At 35.4% G+C, this 11,884-nt stretch overlaps 1 pseudogene; it reads right to left on the reverse strand.

Moving 5' to 3' along the window:
- Positions 1–216: 216 nt before the first annotated feature.
- LOC112485991 lies at positions 217–334 on the reverse strand (annotated as a pseudogene).
- Positions 335–11,884: the final 11,550 nt, after the last annotated feature.

Raw genomic sequence — 11,884 nt, forward strand, 5'->3', positions numbered from 1 at the left:
TAGCAAGAAAATAAAGAACATTGAAATAACAAATTACTTGAAATTATTGTATTAGTTTTCTACTACTATATAACAAATTACCACAAAATTAGTTGATTAAAAACACCTATATTTCTTTTTTTTTTAGGCACAGCAACCTTGGTTAACCTCACAGATTGCAAGGACCTTGTCATCTTACAATCTATTATTATTATTATATTATTATTATTATTATTACACCTACAACACCTGGTCTTCCTAGGTGGTCTCCCATTCAAGTACTAACAAGACCCGACCCTGATTAGCTTCCAAGATCAGACGGATTGGGCTTGTTCAGGGTGGCATGGCCGTAGACGAAAAAAAAAAAAACACCTATACTTCTTAATCTCAGTTTCCATGGGCAGGAGTCTGAGCAGAGCTTAACTGGTTCCTCTGCTCAGGATCTGACAAGGTTGCTGCAATGTAAGTGTCACCTATGCAGTGTACCTTTCTGAACCTGAATGTTGGCAGAATACAGCTCCTTGCTTTTGTAGAGTTGAGGTCCCCCCCTTTCATGATAGTTGTCAACTGAGGGCCACTGTTAGCTCTTAGAGACCCTGAAGTTCCTTTCCATGTGACTCTCTCACAGTATAACAGTTTCAGGTCCAGCAGGAGAATCTCTTTCACCAGACTACTGAAACTGAGTCCTATATAATCAAAGAAGTGATTATCCCATCACCTTTGCCGTATAATATAACATAATTAAGGAAGTGACTATCTCTTCAGAATCATAGGTCCTATTCAAGCTCAAGAGGAAATTACACAGGACCAAGAAATTCTGAGGGCCATCTTAGAATTCTGCCTACCACAGTGTGTTCTCAGAAGCAATTAGAATGTGAATTGATGTGAAAGTTATTTATTAAGATGTTTGCCAAGGGAAAAAAAATAACAGTAAAGGAAGGAAGAAGTGATCAGGGAAGTTTAAAAAACCAAGAAAGAATGCCAATATCCCGCAAAGTCCCATGGGAGATAACTTTAGCTCAGATCCCCAAGTGAGCTATGGAGACAGTTTAGTTTATACCTAAGTGTTTTCTAGATCAGGAGTGAGGGAGTTGGAGTATTACACCCCTATCCCTCTTGGCCATTGGTAGCAGGGCTGCCACCTGAGGATGTAAACTCTCAGACTCTTCAGACATCCACAGTCAAACTAGATACCTATTGCATAAGAAAAGCTTTCTGACAAAGTAGCGCAGGCGCCAGCTGTCAGGAGTGAAAACCTCTGAATATCAACATAAAAAATGGTAAAGAGATCTCAGGCTATAGTTGTGGGACATTAACATCATGACCATGAACTTTTGATAAAAGATTTAAAATATCACAGTGAAAACTACATAATTTTGTAATAAAAAATTACATGAATATAATTAATCACTGAATGAAATTATGTAGACTTCAGATTTTGAATATAATAGGCTAAGTTAATATGGACCCCCCCACCCACATATACATACATGCACAATAACCAAAAAATATGCTGAATAAATCTAGAAAGGAGAGCTGGGAGAAAGCAACTCTTTAAACCTCTGTATGAAGCCTTGAACTCATTCTCAATCTGAACATGCATGAAATCTACCAAAATCAGCACAGCAAAATCTCTGAGAACTGAACTACAGTGTAGACCACCATGGAAGGTGCACAAGATGTAAAAATCAGAATTACACTACAGTCTTTGAAAACTAAACTGACAGAACTAATCCCACAGAAACCAGGTCAGGACTTGCAGTTTAATAGTGTAAATCTAATAGTGTAAATTGCTTGCTTAAGCAAAAAAAAAAAAAAAAAAAAAAGGTATTCTCCAAAAGATTTTAACTAAGCCTAGTACCTCGTAATGGCCAAGATACAATCCAAAATTATTCGATGTACGAAGAACTAGAAAAATCTAAACAACTGAAAGGAAAGGGCAATCAACAGACATCAACATTGAGATTACCCTAAATATTGAAATTATTAAACAAAAAAAGCTATGGCAGCTATAACCATGCCACATGTAAGGGCAAAAAATCTAGAAACATGAAATGACAGATGTCTTCAGCAAAGAAATAGAAGCTACAGAATAAGAACTAAATGGAAATTCTATAACTGAAAAGTACAATAAAGGAAACTTTAAAATTCACCAGAGATACTCAAATAAACAAAGCGTCAGAGACCAGTAGAACATATCAAAAGGTATAACAGTTATCTCATTGGAGCCCCAGAAGGAGAGGAAAAAGAGAATGGTACAGAAAAATATTTGAATAATGGATGAAAATGCCCCAGATTTGGTGAAAGACATAAATTTATAAATTCAAGAACCTTAGTGAACCAAACAGGAGAAAATTTATGAAAACCACACCCAGACATATCATAATAAAAATGCTGAAAACCAGATAAATGTTTTAAATCTTGAAAGTAGCCAGGGGAAATTACATTACATATTGGAGGTGAAGGGTAGGGAGAAAGGGAATTTTAATTGCTGCATTTTTCTAATTAGAAACTATGGAGTCCAGAAGACAGTGGAATATTTATTTAATACATGGTATTTTATTTTAAATTATTTTTTGTTCTCCTTTTATTCAAATTAAAGTAACTTACTGATTTTATTTATATTTTCTGTAAATTTCATTCTAAGATATTAAAGGGGCTTTACATAATTCTTGATATAAGGGACACTGGATCTGATAAGGCTGAAAGCCACAGGTTTAGAAGAAAATGAGGGTCTAGGAATTGGCCCCTTCTCAGCCCTGTTTTCAGAGCTGCCTAATGGCTAGGAGAGTACTTTAAGGTCTATTCTTTACCAGCTCTATCTGTGCCTGTTGGATGAATTTAATTCTGGAGCAAGGTCTTTGAAAACCCATTGTGGCCATACAAATCATATCTCCAATGCAGCTCGATTTGCGTCAGGCTCCTGTACTTATTTTTCGATTGCTTTGGTATCTGCCTATAGAAATCTAGGCCATCTCAATCATTCCCTGTCTTCATCTGAGAGTACTGTAAGCATCCATGGAATGTGCTATATCCCCACTAATCTCGATTTGTGTATATGAGTTCCAAATTCACCATCTTGTCCCAGGTGGTACCAAAGCCAGCACCATTACTCCCAGACTCCTAAGTCTGCCCCAGCTAGAACCCTTAGGAAGCCAGGGTCTTCTTTCTCCCACCCTCAGCTGCTATGGCTGTACTGTGGCCACAGCCATGGAGCGCTCCGATGCTCTCACACGGCAGCACAAGGCATGGCCAAGATTGCCACACTCTCCAGGTGAGTATGTGGGGTACAGGCCTTCATCCATGCCCCCTGGCAGGTTCCTTATACCTAAACAATATTTTTAAAGTGTTGAAAGAAAAAAATTGTCAACATAATCCTGTATAAAATAATATCCATCAGAATGAAGACAAAATAAAGATATTTTTAGATAAGAAAAAAATTAAGAAAATCTCACCAGCAGACACATTTTCAAAGAAATGCTAAAGAAAGGTTTTCAAGTAGAAGGAAAGCAATAACAGAAGGAAACCTAGATGGTTAAGAATGAAGAACAACAGAAATTTTAAATATCTGAGTAACTAAAATAAACTATTTTTGCATCTGAAGTTTGTTATAATGTGTATGATTGCTGAAAGCAAAAATTATAATATTGTCTAACGGGATTTTCATTGAAGGTAGATGTAATACATATGACAACTACATCGAAAGTGGGAAAGAGACCTAAGGTTTCTTAATTTTTTCTGAAGTGGTGAAGTATTAATTTTAAAGAGATTGCATAGTTTATTGTATATATTATAGCCCCTAAAACAACCACAAAAAGAAATATTGTATAAAGATATATACTAAAAAGCACTATAGAAAAATGGAATCAATTCTAAATATTCAAATAAATCACAAGCAGACAAGAAGCCTGAAACAAAGATATGGAAAAAAATTAACAAAAACTAATACAACGGTAGACCTAAATCCAACCATAACAATTATACTAAATATCAGTAGTCTAAACACACCAATCAAATGACAGGGATTGTTAGATTGGATTCTTTTTTAAAGACTCAGCTATATGCTATCTAAAAGAAATTTATCTAAAGCTAATGATAAAAAAATAATAATAATAACAGGATGAAACAGGATATACTATGCAAATACTAATTTTAAAAATACTGGCATGGATACATTAATATAAGACTAAGCAGATGTTAGAACAAGAAAAGTTACCAGAGACAAAGAATTACATACTAATAAAAGACTCGATTCACCAAGAAAACGTAACAATTTTAAATATGCATGCACTGTCCAGTGCAGATATCCTCTCCATTCCTGATGTTGGTGATTTATGTCTTTTCAATATTCCTTCATCCATCTGGCTAGAATCTTATCTATATTTTAATTTTTTTGAAGAAATGGCTTTTGGTTTTATTGATTTTCCCTTTTGTTTTTGTATTCTCAATATAATTGATTTTTTTTTTCTGTTATCTTCATTTTCTTTCTTCTGGTTTCTTTGGGTTATTTTCTCTTCTTTTTCTAGTTTATTAAGATAGAAGCTTAGATCATTGATTTGATATGTGTACTTCTTTTCTAATATATGCATTTAATATTTAATATCATAAACTTTCCTCTTGGTACTATTTAGTTATATCCCACAGACTTTGAGATGTCATTTTTCATATTCATTAAGTTCAAAATATTTTGTAATTTCATTTAAGACTTTTCTTTGACTGATGGATTATTAAGTAGTGTTATTTCATTTCCAAATATTTGGAGATTTTCCAGATATCCTTTTGTCATTGTCTTCTAGTTTAATTCTATTATGGTGACAGAACAGAATTCGGATAAGGTCAGTTCTTTAAAATTTAGGAATATGGTCTATCTTGGCACTTAAAAAAAATTCATATTCTATTGTTGTTGGATGGTGGTCTGTAAATGTCACTTAGGTCAGGTCGGTTGGTAGTACTCAAGCTTTCTATATCTTTGCTGCCTTTCTGTCTGACTATTCATTACTGAGAGATGAGTATTGGAGTCTCCAACTATAATCGTGGATTTGTCTACATGACTGTCTCAGTCACTTCAGGATGCTAAAATAAATATACCATAACCTGGTGGCTTAAACAACAAACATTTATTACTCACACTGCTACAGGCTATGAAGTCAAAGATCAAGATGCTGACTGATCTGGTGCTGGGTGAAGGCCTGTTTCCTACTTTGAAGATGGCTGTCTTCTTGTTGTAGCCTTACATTACCCAATTTTAAGATGTGCTATAAAGCTACAGTAATCGAGGCATTAATTAACAATGAAAGGATAGGCACATAGATCAATGGAACATTATAGAAAGTTCAAAAATATATCCACATAAATATAGTTGGTTGATTTTTCATAAAGGTGCAAAAGAAAGTCATTGGAGAAAGGACAATCTTTTCAACAAATGGTACATGAACAAATGGACATCCATATGCAAAAAAAAAAAGTGAATTTCAACTATACCAAAGACCATGTAGACATGTTGGCTCAAAAAGAGACCTACGTGTAAAATATTAAAATATAAAACTCTTAGAAAAAAACATTAAAAAATTCTTCATTACCTTGGGTTAAAGACTTCCTGAATAAGACATCAAGGGACCAATCCATAAAAGAAAAGAATTCATAAATTAGACTTCATCAAAATTAAACTATGTTCTATGAGGGAAATCATAAGGACAAGACATAGGTTGGAGAAAAAATATTTGTAAATCATATACCTGACAAAAGATCTGTGTCCAGAATATATAAAGAACTCATAAAACTCAGCAATAAAAAACAATCAACCTAATTTTTTAATGGGAAAAAGATATGAACAGATACATCACCAAAAAAAAAAAAACCAACACATATGAATGTCAAACACATGAAATGACATATAACACCATTAGACATTAAAACCACAGTGAGATACCATTGCACATATATTAGAATGGTTTAAAAGAAAAAGACAATACCAAGGGCTAATGAGACAAAGTAACTGGCACTCTCATACACTGCTGATAGGAATGCAATATAATACAGCCGCTTTGGAAAACAGATTGGTTTAATTATAAATTAAATCTACACTTACCATATGATTCAGAAATTCTGCTTCCAGACATTTATCCTAGAGAAACAAAAACTTATGTTCACACAAAAACATGTTCATAGCAGCACAATTACCAGACTTAGGACTCAGCAGAAAAAAAAGCTGTTTTGCCCAGATCACATCTCCTCTCCGGGGAAACTGCATCCAAAGACTCGTCAATGTGGGATACTGAGACTTGGCCTTCTTGCCTCAACTGAGACAATTTTGGAAGGTCATCCCAGCTTCAGCATCAGTGAAAACATCTATTGTGACTGCATTACAACTCAGTTTCTCCCAACTTTATCCAGTTCTGCTTCCCTCACCCTTTACAGGTGTGTCTCCTGAGAGCACCCCACAAAAATCTCCACATATCAATCTCAGAGTCTCAAGACCTGTGTCCTGGGGAAACCAACCTGTGATAGAGTAAAATTAAGTATATCTCTAGAAAGGGAGAAAGGAGGATGGGATTTAGGGCAAGAATGGGAAAAAGTTAATAGACAATCTATTATATTATTTTCTGTTATATTATTTTCTTTATTGTATGTTTAAAACATTTTATAATTTTTATAAATATATGCATGTTTTCAGCAGACACTGTGAGACATGTCATGGTAATTTAAGCCAAGTTACACAGTAATTTTTAGAAAATTCATAATATGTAATATAGGTAATAATCTGGCCCAAGGAAACAAATTTTAAATGTTAACATGTCAAGTGAGAAAGTCTACATATACATAGGTAACATTTTTCTGAAATATTTTTAAAGTTTAGGGAAAAAACTTAATTCTGCAATAAAACAAATAGAATACAAAAGAATATTTTCTATTTTAACAAAATGATAAAGACTTTTAAAACACAATAGAGTTTCTTTCATTGGGTTTTAATAGCAATTTAAAAGAACAACAGTATCAAAAAGTTCATATCTCATTTTCCATAAATTATCTCATTTTATCAATAAAATGTGTTTAGTTAGGATTCCCATGTTGCATGACCAGAACATGAAAATGAGCCTTAATTTCACTCTTTTGACTATTTTACACATTAGCAACTTGGGACCATCCAAATTACAAGATGGCAAGTCAAGAAACTGGTAGGGAAAACTGCTATCTTATAACTTTACAGAATTGAAGAAGCTGTTGGCCATGTGAATCATCAGGGGAAAAATTCACTCTCTGCCTCCTCACCCTACTCACAGATTCTAAAACTAGCTGAGGACACTTGAAAGAGCCTGCTTGGTGAGAAAATTCTTTTTCTCTTTCTGATGTGTGCACATCCACGCAGAAACACACACACACACACGCACACACACACACAAGTGTGCTGCTTCAAGTTCAAGAGCCTGCAGCAGAATGGGTCTGGAGAAGGGAGATGATCCCTAAAAGGCTATATGTATAAAAGTTGTCAAAAAAAAAAAAAAACTGCCCACAAGGACTGAAATTCCTGGAGTACAGATATATAGAGTGAAGGACAGATTAACCAAAATTCTGTGTTTGCAGAATAGATTAAACATCAGAAAGAAAAGAAGAAACTAAAAAAAAAATATTCTCCTTAGAGTAAAACTTTTTGTTTAGTTCTTATTTTTAATGCTTTCCCACAGAGAATAGAATATGAAACCAAGGAGCCCAATCTTATCTCAGAGAGAGAACATTAAAGGGCATAAGAAAGAGAACTGAAGAGTTATTCAACAGACAAAAGATTGAAAAGCTTTGGTGGTATTTTTTTTTCTGGAGGATGACTTAAACTATAGGAGCCTGGGGGAAACAGTAAAAAGTCTTGAATAAAGAAGGCTAAGATGGGTAAGAAAGACAGACGAGAAAAGAGGAACGACAGCAGCAGCCAGAGGCCATTTCAAGGGCTGCCATCTGCTTCCTAGGACTGGAGCTATTTCAGCGATCGTTTCTAAGCCTACCTTCAAAACACAAGGCAATGTCACCCGATGAGATTCAGATTATCCCAGGAAAGCAGAACATTTGGGTCTGCCAGCACTGGGTAAGTGACCACAATGTAAAGTGTACTCTGTCCAGATCTGCATGTCTTACAAGGAAACAAATTCCAAGTCTCTTGCTTTCAAGGATTTTCTCATTCTATACAGGGGAAAAGATATCAATCAATATGGGGTAACAAGATTTTTTTTTAAAAAACGTATTTATGTGTATAATTAACTACGGTTGTGTAACATGTAAGAGTTAGGTACTTGAAAGAAACAAGAGAAAGCAAAGAAGGAGTAACCAGAATCAGGTAAAGAACAATGAGTAAATATTTCCCAGAAGTGATAAGTTTTACACATTCATCTTGTAAGTGGTAGGTGTCATGGTTCTGTGGAGAAGAATAAGAGGAAAATGTAACAGAAAAGTTCCAAGGCAGAAATGAGAAGAATGTCCTTGAGATTTGCATTGCTGAAGCACTGGCCAAGGTATTAAAAAAAAAAAAAAAAGAAAAGTACAGTCAAAATGAGAGGCAGTATAATCAGTTTTCATTTGATGAATTAATGAAAAAATTATAAAGGGTTATAATTGCAACTTTAGGTGAGATTGAGGAGAATGAGTTAAAATTGTCAAGAACTAGGAAAAGTCTGAGATTTTACCTTATTTGCAAATTGACAAGTTAGCCTGCAAAAGTCATGAGATCCTGCATCAGAGACAAAGGACCTAATTGCTCACGGCACAGCCAGCCACAGGAGCATCATTTTTGCTTTAATTACTCTTTTACCTTCTAAGTGCCATGTGGATCCTGCACACACAGTAGGTTTGCATCAGAGCTGAGGAATACTGAACTTATGAAACCCAAATCTTTTCTAATGGGCAGTAAGCAAACCAGAGAAAGACATTGTTCTATTATACTGGACAGTAAGCAAACCTGCATCCTTGAAAAGATCGTCCAGAACAACAAGGCAGTTAGTGTTTCTGCTCACAAAATATTCAAAAATGCAAGAGACCTATGGAGAATTGTCTTTGTACAAGTGGAAGACAGAAAAATTCAGAGAATGAGTGCATGGGAAAACAAGAATTTAGAGATGAAGGAATATAACAGAGCAGTAAATATAGTGACAGGGAAAAAATAATAGCTTCTTTGCAGAAGAATTGAGATATAAAAAATGTATTTTGATCTGAGGGTCTGAATCTTTGGGAAAAGGGCTGAAAAAAGAAAGAAATAGGAGAGAAATGATTAAAAATCTACTCTATATTAGTTATCTATTGCTACATAATAAATTACCCCAAAACTTAGTGGTTTACAAAACTAAACATCTATCATCTCATTTAGTTTCCTGGCTCATGAATCTGGGGGCAACTTAGCTGAGTAGTTCTGGTTCAGTCTCTGATGAGGTTACAGTCTAGATGTTGGCTGGGGCTACAGTCACCCGAAGGCTTGACTGGAACTGGAAGATCTGCTTCCAAGCTGATCATTCATTCACACACCCGGCAAGTTAGTGCTGGGTGTTGTCAGGAAGCCTCAGTTCCTCTCCATATAGACAGCTCCATAAGGTTATGTGCATGTCCTCAGAATATGCAGGTTGGCCTCCCCAAGACCGTGTGATCCAAGAGAGAGCGAGGAAGAAGCCACAATGTCTTTTATGATCTTGTCTCAAAAGACACACACTGGCACTCCTGCCATATTCTATTCATTAGAAGAAAGTTATGAAGTCCAGCTCACATTCAATAGAAGGAGAATCAAACTCCATATCTTAAAGGGCGGACTATCAAAGACTTTGTAGATGTACTTTAAAACTGCAAAACACTCTAAGTTTACGTACCTGACATGGTGATAGAGCATATTATTAATGAGCATTAAATGATGTTACTATTAGTGAGACTGTAGTTAAAATGAGAGATGGGTTCTAGAGTAGGGTACAGGGAGATGAGTTGCTTTGAGCATAGATACAATAATAAACCCAAGTTGCAAAATTTCTAATTTGTTTTCGATTAAAATTTAATATTTCCTGCTATTTCTTATCTCCTTATCCTATCAAGAGTACCTAGTTCTTTGTATGTTGATAATCACAGAAATTTTTTGGTTTTCTTTTGATTCATCTATAATGCAAGTTTATGTTCCCATAGCAATTTTTAAAAAGCAAGCACTGCCGTCCGGGCAGAGGAGAAAAATTGATCCTGATGCTGAGGAGAAAATTGTGTTGATCTCTAACAGAGATCTATTATACTAAGGTTACAATCATTTCCTTTCAGAGTCACAGGGTTCTTGTGGTCAGGTTGAAGAGCCAAAACCCTCTAATCTATGGCAGAACTCAAATTTCTCCATCGATTTATCACTTCTTAACTTTGTAGCTTATTGTTTAATAGTGCCATGATGATTAGATCTATATTTATGCAGATTACTCAGGCAGTGGATGAGTGGGGGTACAGTCAAGAACACTGGCTGAGGTTCTATGTCAGCATCCCAGGGAAGAAATAATAAAGGCCTAAATGCAGGCAGTCATTGAAAATTAAAAAGAGGAAAGTTTTAAGAGAAACTTCTGACCTAGGATACTCAGAGCTTAGTAACTAGTGAGAGGTAGCAGATGAGGGAAAGGAATAAGTAGAGGAAAACTCAGATATGTCTGGTTAGGGTGACAACTGGTCCCAGATTGCCCAGGACTTTTGCAATTTGGGGACTGAACATCTCATGTTGCAGGAAAATACCCAGTCCCAGGCAAACTGGTACCTTTAGACATCCTATGATAGGAATACTATTAACTTACGTAGAAAATACAGGACACTCTATGACAGAAATAGCATTAACTTAGAGAATACAGGGCACCTGTGATAAGAATAGCAATAACTTATAGAAAGAATACAGGAGGAGGAACATTTTTGCTGTGGAAAATAAATTCTGTGTAGACACGTTGAAGAATTTAAGATAACTACAGAAGATAAAAGGAGAAACTAATTGGAAATGCATTTTCAGAGCCCAGTGGAGAGACTGGGGCTGGATACGGAGAATTGTCCATCATCAGATGACAACTGATATCATGCAAGAGGATGAAAATCTCCTAAGGAGCCTATGTGGAGTAAAAAGAAAATGAGGTTGAGAATAGGACTCAGGTTTGAAAAAAAAAGTGAGGGGCATGCGTGCTAGTGGAAGAAGAGAACTCACCAAAAGAAACTGAGAAAAAAGTGGGGAAAATAAGAGAATGATTATCCCAGAAACCAAGGAAAGAAGGGAATTTTTAGAAGATCCAAAGGAAGAACAAAAGTGTCAAATGCCATAGAGAGGAGTCCACAGAACCTGGAAATTAGGTCTATTTCCTGTGGTGATGGAAAAAAGTCAGTGCTAAGATTGTAAGGAGAGCACCTGGGCCTAGCCCCAGCTAACTTACAGAGGGTCATGTCCAACACATGCATGCTCACCTGAGCCCCTGAGGACCAAGAGAGAAATACCATGTGTCATCACTTCCAATTTACTCTTGACTCCCAAGTCCTAAGAAACTATTCAGCCTTTATTGACAGCTTTCTTGAAAACAACCGACATTTATCGAAAACTTAGTAAGAGCCAGGCACTTTGTATGCTTTATCTTATTTAATCCTTACAGCAATTCCATGATGATTATATCTCATTTTGCTCCTCTTCAGTATCTCTCCATTTAAAAAAATCTGCAAAAGCAAAAAAATGAAGTTTTCTACAACATATCATATTTCAAAAACATTCCCCTAGTCTCTGAGATAGTTTAGTGTCTCTGAATCTGGAGTCTCTATTGTCCACTTTGTTTCCCAAGAATCAAATAAAACTTTTTCCAAGTTAAGACACCTTCGAATTCCATTATAATTTTCTGATAATATAAATACATAGTTCTATTATCACAAAAGATATAAAAATATTTTCTAATGT

This window comes from Pteropus alecto, unplaced genomic scaffold (assembly GCF_000325575.1).
Source record: "Pteropus alecto unplaced genomic scaffold, ASM32557v1 scaffold25, whole genome shotgun sequence".
In the NCBI taxonomy this organism is placed as follows: Eukaryota; Metazoa; Chordata; class Mammalia; order Chiroptera; family Pteropodidae; genus Pteropus; species Pteropus alecto.